Source organism: Colobus angolensis, unplaced genomic scaffold (assembly GCF_000951035.1).
Source record: "Colobus angolensis palliatus isolate OR3802 unplaced genomic scaffold, Cang.pa_1.0 Scaffold143, whole genome shotgun sequence".
In the NCBI taxonomy this organism is placed as follows: domain Eukaryota; kingdom Metazoa; phylum Chordata; class Mammalia; order Primates; family Cercopithecidae; genus Colobus; species Colobus angolensis.
This window is the reverse complement of record NW_012114522.1, coordinates 1,322,759-1,331,751: the sequence shown is the minus strand read 5'-3', so window position 1 is coordinate 1,331,751 and position 8,993 is coordinate 1,322,759.

Genomic DNA, 8,993 nt, shown 5'->3' with positions numbered 1-8,993 from the left:
AAAAGAAAAGAAAAGGCAGGAGCTCTGCAAGTGGGGCTTCCAGATCCTGGGTGGATTCAGACATTTTCTGATTGGCAATTGGTTTAAACAGTTGGGATTATGATTTAAAGACCTGGAATCAATAGAAAGGAATGTCTGGGTTAAGTTAACGAATTGTGGAGACCAAGGTATTTTGATGGTGCAGATGAAGCCTCCAGGTAGCAGGCTTCAGAGCCCTGATCAGACATAAAAAGGTGCCAGACACTTAGCTAATTCTCTCCTGGATCAGGGAAAAGATCTGGGAAGGGAAGGGATTCTCTGTAGGTTGCAGATTTTCTCCACCAGAGACAGCTTTGTAGGGCCATTTCAAAATATGTCAAAGGAATGTATTTTGTGGCAAAATACTTCAGTTTCTTCCAGGGCCTGCTATTTCTCATGTGATGCTAGGCTGGCGTCAGGTTGGAATTTGGTGTCTTATTGCTACAAACAGTCTGTTTTGTCCTTCTTAAGTCTCTGTTTTAATGTTAATGCTGGTTAGCAGTGCTTGAATTCCAAAGGGAGGAGAGTATAATGAGGCATGTCCAACACGCTTTTCATCATGGCCTGTGCTGGTTTTTCAGGTTTCGCTGGAATGCCCTTCACTGACTAAGGGTCAGGGGTCCATCAGCTGGGGGCTTAGAATTTTATTTTTGGTTTATGAGCAACATGCAATAAAAGTTGAACTTTCGGGTTAAAAATTAAAATCTCTTGCAATTTTATTAATAATAAGTCAATACTTCAAGAAAAATTTCTTCTAACCAATTCTTTAGTGTATTAGTGCATTTTTTAACTTTTTGAGACAGAGTTTTGCTCTCGGCATCCAGGCTGGAGTGCAGTGGTGTGATCTCAGCTCACTGTAACCTCCGCCTGCCAGGTTCAAGCAGTTCTCCTGCCTCAGCCTCCTGAGTAGCTGGGATTACAGGTGCCCGCCACCACACTTGGCTAATTTTTGTATTTTTAGTAGAGATGGGGTTTCACCACATTGGCCAGGTTGCATTAGTGCATTTTTAATATCAAGGCCCAATCTGTAGAAAGACTATTATATATAATCTCCTTTTAATTACAGCCAATTTAATCACATAAGGTTTATATATATACATGTACACATACACACACACACACATATATATAAATTCTCTTTTTATAAACCTTATTAGGACTTGGATAAACTGTTTATGACATGCTTGAACTTCCTGCTTTATCCTAAAATTCTTTTTCTTAAAAAAACAATCATTTTATTTCAGGACAAAAATGTATCATACAAGATTTTTTTCTCATATAAAATTATTTTTCTTTTAATCTTTCTTGCCAAAAATGCCTCCTTATATGTATAACTTTCTTTACATCTCTCTTATTTACTAGTTCTTTTTACTTCATTTCATAAATAACCTTTGAATTAGACAAAAATTATTTTCCTTTTAATAATACTTTTTTTGAAAAATGTTTTTTGTAATATATTTTTTAAACTAATGAATATTTAATATGATTTTAGATTCTTAATTATATGTAAATTTACTTATAAGGTTTTGTTTTTTGAGACCCAGTCTCACCCTGTTGCCCAGGCTGGAGAGCAGTGGCACATTCTTGGCTCACTGCAACCTCTTCCTCCCTGGTTCAAGTGATTCTCCTGCCTCAGTCTCCCAAGTAGCTGGATTACAGGCATGCACCACCATGTCTAATTTTTTGCATTTTTAGTAGACATGGGGTTTCACCATGTTGGTCAGGCTGGTCTTGAACTCCTGCCCTCAGGTGATCCACCCACCTTGGCCTCCCAAAGTGCTGGGATTATAGGCGTGAGCCACCGCACCTGGCTTACTTATAGGTATTTATTCTATTACATTTACCTAATTACTTATTATTTATATTTATATTTTATATTTTAATTTTATTATTTTTTATTTTTTAATTTTTTTTCGAGATGGAGTTTTGCTCTGTCACCCAGGCTGGAGTGCAGTGGTATGATCTCAGCTCACTGCAAGCTCTACCTCCTGGGTTCATGCCATTCTCCTGCCTCAGTCTCCTGAGTAGCTGGGACTGCAGGCACCCGCCACCACACCTGGCTAATTTTTTTGTAGTTTTTCAGTAGAGATGGGGTTTCACCATGTTAACCAGGATGGTCTCAATCTCCTGACCTCGTGATATGCCTGCCTCAGCCTCCCAAAGTGCTGGGATTACAGGCGTGAGCCACTGTATTTTTATTTTTAAGAGTTTACTTAGATTACTTAGGAAAACTGGGATAGTCATTGTTTAAAGTTATTTTCCTGTTTTAATCATTTTTATAGCCTGTGAATATCAGGCATTTACTTAAGTAAGAATCTTAAGGTTAAATAAATGGGATTTTTGCCAATAACTCAGGATTTAGCTGTTTTCGTTTAATAAACAATATTAAATACTCTGCTTATCAACAATTATTCAAGGGTCATTTGACTTCAGGCTGGATTTATAGTTTTATAACCTTCATGCCAAACTTTGATACCTGATAATATCTAGCAGAGATAAATATAAAACTGTTTGATCAATAAATTTAAACATTAAGGTATGCTGATGATTATGAAGACATCTCTAATTTTATTTTACTAATAATTTTAAAGCCAGCTTATTTATAAAAGATTTGCTTAAGTCACATTAACTTGAAAAGCATTAGGGCTTATTACTTAATTTATGAGTACTTTTATTTTTAAGCCAATTTGGTAACTTGTGACCATAGCACACGTACACACGTGTAAACACATCTAAGCATACATATACATATATACAAAGATCCTGTAGCTTTTACTTGAGAACTCTAGCCATGAGATATCAATACAAACTCATGAGTATGCAAAAAAAAAAAAAAAAGAAAAGAAAACAGATGCCAACTGGTTTTTATCTCAACACCAGTAGAAAGTTAATGGCAGACTTAAAGCAGGTAGAAAATAAAATAGAGAAATAGGCAGAGAACTTAGGAACCCTATAGTTGCAGGTCCAACTTTGAGCTCTGAATTTTTCTTGATGAAATTTGCCTATCAGTTTAGAATCTGCACAAGAACAGACCATCATATGTAACCAGCTGGAGTACTAGAAAACCTGGCATGTTTTTGGCTTTCCCATTTTTTTTAAACTTAATTATCCTCGTGCTTTCTTAGGATATGAAAGAAAGCTGCAACAAATTAAAAAATTATCTTTTGCAGAGACAGGGGTTCACCATGTTGTCCAGGCTGGTCTTGAACTCTTGACCTCAAATGATCCAACTGCCTTGGCCTCCCAAAGTGCTGGAATAACAGGTGTGATCCATCAGGCCCAGCCCTACAACAACAAATTTGAGAGAACTTCTTAAATTGTTGTTTGATTCTGTAGTAGTAATGTCACCTGGGGTGCCCACACAGGAGGGACCCCCTTAACCACAGCATTTACCATGACCTGGGTAATAGGCATATTCTATGGGTGAATATCCTGGTCATCATAAAGCCAGTCCTAAATGGCTTGCAGCTTGCATACGAAGCATAACAGTTGCTTCATCTGGGGTGCTCCAGTTGGCATTTATAGCAAGAGTTGGGCATCCCCTTCTCAGGGTAAACAGACCCTATGGTGGTTTTCATCCAGTCTGCCAGGCTGGCCGTTCCCTCAGGCGTAACCTCCTGTGCAGCTGGATCACATATACTGATCAGGGAGTGTCCAAGAGTGAGCTGTGGGTCCTGCATCAACCCAAACGTGCCCTTTCATTCTGTAGCATTTAAAATTAAACATACTGTCCATGAAGTAGTTACTCTCACAACCCATTTTATTAAAAGTTTCGCAGGAAGCTGATGATACCAATCTGTAAAATGGAACAATTCCTTGACACCACACCCTCCGGGTTTCATCATTAGTTGGTTTTTCCCTTTCTCCACATGGACTGTCTTCTTGGTACCCACAGGTCTCAGAGGTACTTTCTGCTGCCCTGGCTTAATTTTTCCTTTTGTGGATAGCTTTGAGGCTGGTGATCCGAGTCCAGACAGACCACATCTGAGTTTGGTCCAGCCTCAAGGCTCCCCACCCCAGGCCCAACATTTCGTTTGACTTCCAGTTTGGCTATTACAGGTAACAGTAACCAAGGGGCTGAGTATGTTGCTTTACGCATCCAGTGAACCAACTCAACAGTGTGACCCATCTCCAAATTCCACTGGTGACTTTGGCCTTCAGTGACTGAGGCAGCCCAGCTGCAGCTCCATAACCATGGGACTCTTAGTAAGCACCTGCTGTATGCTTAGCTGCAGCGCCATACCATGGGACACTTAGTAAGCACCTGCTGTATGCTTAGTCTGGGCTGCTTCCAACTTGTTTTATCTCTTCCTGCCACCCCCAACAATCTAAGCAGATGGCTCCTGCTGTCTTGAAGAAGAGGAAACTGAGATGCAGAGAGATAAAGTGACTTGTCAAGGTCATGCAGTGACCCAGGGTCTGAGCCAAAGGTGACACTGCCTGTGCCCGGGTTGTGTGGGACCACTTTGCCAGATGCTGGCTAGAGAAGGTGGTGCTCTGCCTCCCATAGGCAATCCTGAGTCACCAGCCACAGTGCAGAGTGTAATTAGGCCTGACTCATGCAGTCATTATACGAGTTTTAATTATCTACCACCTCATCTTGGTGTCCTCTGTGGGCCAGTGATGGAGGCCATGGGACAGGCCTTCTGGCTGGGGTGTCTCCTTGTATCTGTCAGGCAAAGAATTGAAAAAATGTGGGGGACATGCCCAACAGTGGCTGAAACAGAAATAATGGGTGCTGTGCAGAGTGACAGGGAGACCTTGAGTTCTCTCCAGGAAACTTAACTGCAATTCAGCAACTGGAATTCCCAGTTTGGCCACCAGCATGGAGGGTGGGCAGGGCCTGCCTAATGACTGCCTGGATTCCAGCTGGCGCCAGAGGGCAGGGTCCAGGGCTTGAAGTCCAACAGTGGGGGTGGTTCAGGCTCCTTTCAGCTCTGTGGCCCCAGACCAGCCCCCTGGTCTCTCTGTGGGCAAGTTTCTCCAGTTGAGAGGGCAAATACCTGCCTCATTGTTTGGGTGCTTATCAGATGGGGCTAAGCAGGTGAAATGTCCAATGCTCTCTAAGAGCTGTTTACAATGTTTGCCTTGCATCTTCATCTGGTCATTGCATGTCAGCTGTGGTGAGTAGATGCAGCACACAGGAACTGGGCAGGTGGAATCCACACCTCACAGGGTTGCTGGGAAGATGGAGGAGGTGACGCATGGGAAGACCTCCCCAATAAGTGTTGGCTGCTCCCAGTATCATGAGAATGATTCCTGGTGGAGGTCATAACTGTGTTACCGTTACCTGCGACGTCTGGAAACATTTTTGCCAAAGGTGACACTGCCTGTGCCCGGGTTGTGTGTCCTGTCCAGACCGGGTGTGTGATGGGCTCCTTCCAGACTCCTCAGAGGCACATTTCACAGGTTTATGTCACAAGGCCCATTTGGATCCTACCTTGTAGGACAAGCCCTGGCTTTATCCATCTTGTCTTCAGACCTACAACCAACATTTCCTGAATGAACAAATGAACAACTGGACTGTTTATTTAAAATTTTATTCCCGTGAAGACTAAACTAAGGTTGAAGTTTTCCTGGGAAGCTTCACACATCCTCTCCCCAACCTCTTTCTTCACATTTTCAACTGATTTTCTTTTCTTTTCTTTTCTTTCTTTTTTTCTTCATTTTTGAGCCACAGTCTCGCTCTGTCTCCCAAGCTGGAGTGCAGAGATGTAATCATAGCTCACTGTAGCCTTGAACTCTTGGGCTCAAGTGATCCTCCCGCTTTCCAGAGTAGCTGGGCCCACAGGTGTGTGCCACCTAGGTCCACTGTCCAGCTTCTTCCCTGGAACCACGACGCAGGCAGTTTCTGCTCTGACAGGGCCTGCCATGTCCTGGGTGGAGGAGGCGCACCTTGCGGGGACCCACAGCCTCAGCCCCAAGCAAGCAGTTGGCCCTTGTGGCCATGGAGGGCCCCTTCTGTCTCTCGATTCCTACTTAAAGACACACTGTGGGTTCCCTTACCTTCCACCAAGTGAGAATCCTAACTGTTCTCATGGTAAATGTCACACTTACTGTGCCTAGGGGTCCATAAGAGACAGGAGAAGGTTCTTCCCACACTAAAGATAAGAAGATGGCAGAAAGATGGTCACCTTACCCGCCCAAGGCCACTCACGTCCAGGAGGCAGTGGAGGAGGGGAAGAGGGGAGGGATTTGAACCCAGGGGAGAGCCTGTCTCTTAGGCTGTTCTGACCACCCAGTGAGAGCTGAAGGCCTCTCCTCTGTGGCCTGCTCCACCTTACCTGCACCCCTCTCTCCAGGCCCCTGCTCCACCCTGGGTGTGGAGGCAGCCACCAACCTCCCGGTTCCTGGCTCAGCCCTGGCACATAAGAGGAGAAAGCACTGGCAGAATAAGTGGGTGAAGCGATGCCCACGGGTCTCCTTTGTCCTGGCTGCAGCCCCTCTGTGAGGGCACCGCAGGTGGCACCGCCTGAGCATCGGCATTTCCGGGTGACCACTGTGGGGGCGGTTGTGACATTCATGAGGTGGTGACACTCATGCCTCTTCTATTTATTAAAAAAATGGTTTTTGGGGGCCAGGTGCAGTGGCTCACACCTGTAATCCCAGCACTTTGGGAGGCCAAGGCGGGTGGATCACCTGAGATCAGGAGTTCAAGACCAGCCTGACCAACATGGTAAAACCCCGTCTCTACTAAAAATACAAAAATTGGCCAGGCATGGTGGTGCGTGTCTGTAATCACAGCTACTCAGGAGGCTGAGGCAGGAGAATTGCTTGAACCCGGGAGGCAGAGGTTGCAGTGAGCCAAGATCGTGCCACTGCACTCCAGCCTGGGTGAAAGAGACAGGGTCTAGCTCAGTGGCACAGGCCGGAGTGCAGTGGTGTGATCTTGGCTCACTGTGGCCTCTGCCTCCTGGGCTCAAGTGATCTTCCCACCTCACTCCCCTGAGTAGCTGGGACCACAGCTGTGCACCACCACCTGGCTAAGTTTTGTATTTTTTTCTGGAGATGGAGTTTCATCATGTTGCCCAGGCTAGTCTCAAATTGCTGGGCTCAAGTGATCCGCCCGCCTCAGCCTCCCAAAGTGCTGGGATTGCAGGCGTGAGCCACTGTGCCCAGCAACTCATGCCCCTTTTAATCCTCATACCAACCCTGTGAGGAAGCCCCTGAGTTCCCATGCTGTAGATGAGGAAACTGAGGCCCAGGGAGGATGGGGCCATACTGCTCAGAAGAGAAGGTGTAGAATGTGAACCCAGGCCTGCATGTCTCCTCAGCCGGAACCCTTTTCCTTCCTAGTGCCGGAGTTTTCTTCCAAGTATCAGGAGACACTCTCACCTTGGCTGCGGATTCTTTCCATCCTGATGTCTTTCATCTGACTGAGGCTGAGGCCTCCCTCCTCAGCCTCCTGTTTCAGGAGGCTTGCCAGGGGCCAGGGTGGGCCACCCCTGGGTCAGAGCAGCCCAAGGGGCCCGGCTGGCTCCCTGTACTGGGGCTGCCTCCGGGAACAACTTTCCAGAGTTGCAGGTGCTTCAGGAGGAGAGGAGGCCAGGTGAGTGGCCCAGCACGATGCCCAGGCTGCAAGGTTGTCTCTGAGGATAAAGGGACCCTGTGCAGGGTCAGGTAGGCAGGGCTCCAGGCTGCTTAGTGATCTTCAGTTGAGACTCTAGGACCATCCCCCAACAACCCCTTCCTCCTCTGGAGGGTTCTTCACACAGGGTGGGGCCAGGATAGAGCTGGTCCTTCCCAGCTAAGAGCTTCTTAGCAGCAGGAGTTCAGGCTGCACTGACCAAGACCCCAAAGGCCTCCAGGGCTGCCAGACTGAAAGATTGGGACACAGCCCCTGCCAGGAGCCTTTGCTGACATCCCACAACCTCTGGGATAAATCCCAACTCACTTAGCCTGACATTCCAGGTTTTTTAGGAGTTGCCCTGGCCATAGTCCATAACCTTGAACTTTGCTTCCCACTGACCCCTTCCTCCTCCTTACCATCTGATTGTCTCTTATTTGTTCCTTCTTGTCAAACTCTGCTGTCCTTCAAAATTCTCTTGCTCAGGCTGGGTCAGGTGCCACCCAAGGGTCCCCCAGAGTCTGGAGCCTCCCCCTGCTCCAGCCTCAGTCATCCCTGGGGGAGTCATGCCCAGTTTCTGACCTGCCCTCGGCCCCCAGCCCATGAGCTCCCAGAAGACAGGGACAGATCTGACTTGCCCTGGAGCCACAGGTCCAGCTCCAAGGCACTGAGGGACTCTTCCATGTTTCATTGAGGAATGAGTGGGAATGTGTTGCTGCTGAGGGCGTGTGTGATTTCTAAGTGTGTGGATAATATTGCCAGCTGTAATACTTTCCTACCTCTCTGCTATTCTAAGGAATTCCATGCTCGTGATCTCTCTCTCTCCCTCTCTCTCTCTCCCTCCCTCTCTCTCCCTCCCTCTCTCTCCCTCCCTCTCTCTCCCTCTCTCTCTCTCCCTCCCTCCCTCCTTTTCTCTCTCTTGCTCTTCCACCCTCCACTGTTCCTCCCTTCTCCTGGGAAGATAATTTCTGCTGGGATTTTACAAAACTAAGATGCTCCAAGACAGAAAAACAAAAATTAAATCCAGTAGTGATGGTGAGGCCTCCAAATGGAGCGCTTGATCCAGGCTCTTCTTCCTGAGTGATTTTCTGCTTTTCAAAATGCTCCCACAGAAAATGTAAAAGTGACAGGAAAGTGTAAAGACACAGAGAAACAACCAACCACTCCTAGCTCCATCAGCCGTTGTTGACTGTGACTGGCAGCCTGGCATCAGCTTCCAGTGCTTCCATGCCTTGTTCAGAGTCAAGGTCCCAGAGTTCTCAGTGGTTTCCACTAAACAGTCCACAGTGGGATTTGTCCTTGGGACATCTGCTTTTCTCTCTCTCTTTCTCCTTCCTTCTTTCCCTTCCTTCCTTCCTTCCTTCCTTCCTTCCTTCCTTCCTTCCTTCCTTCCTTCCTTCCTTCCTTC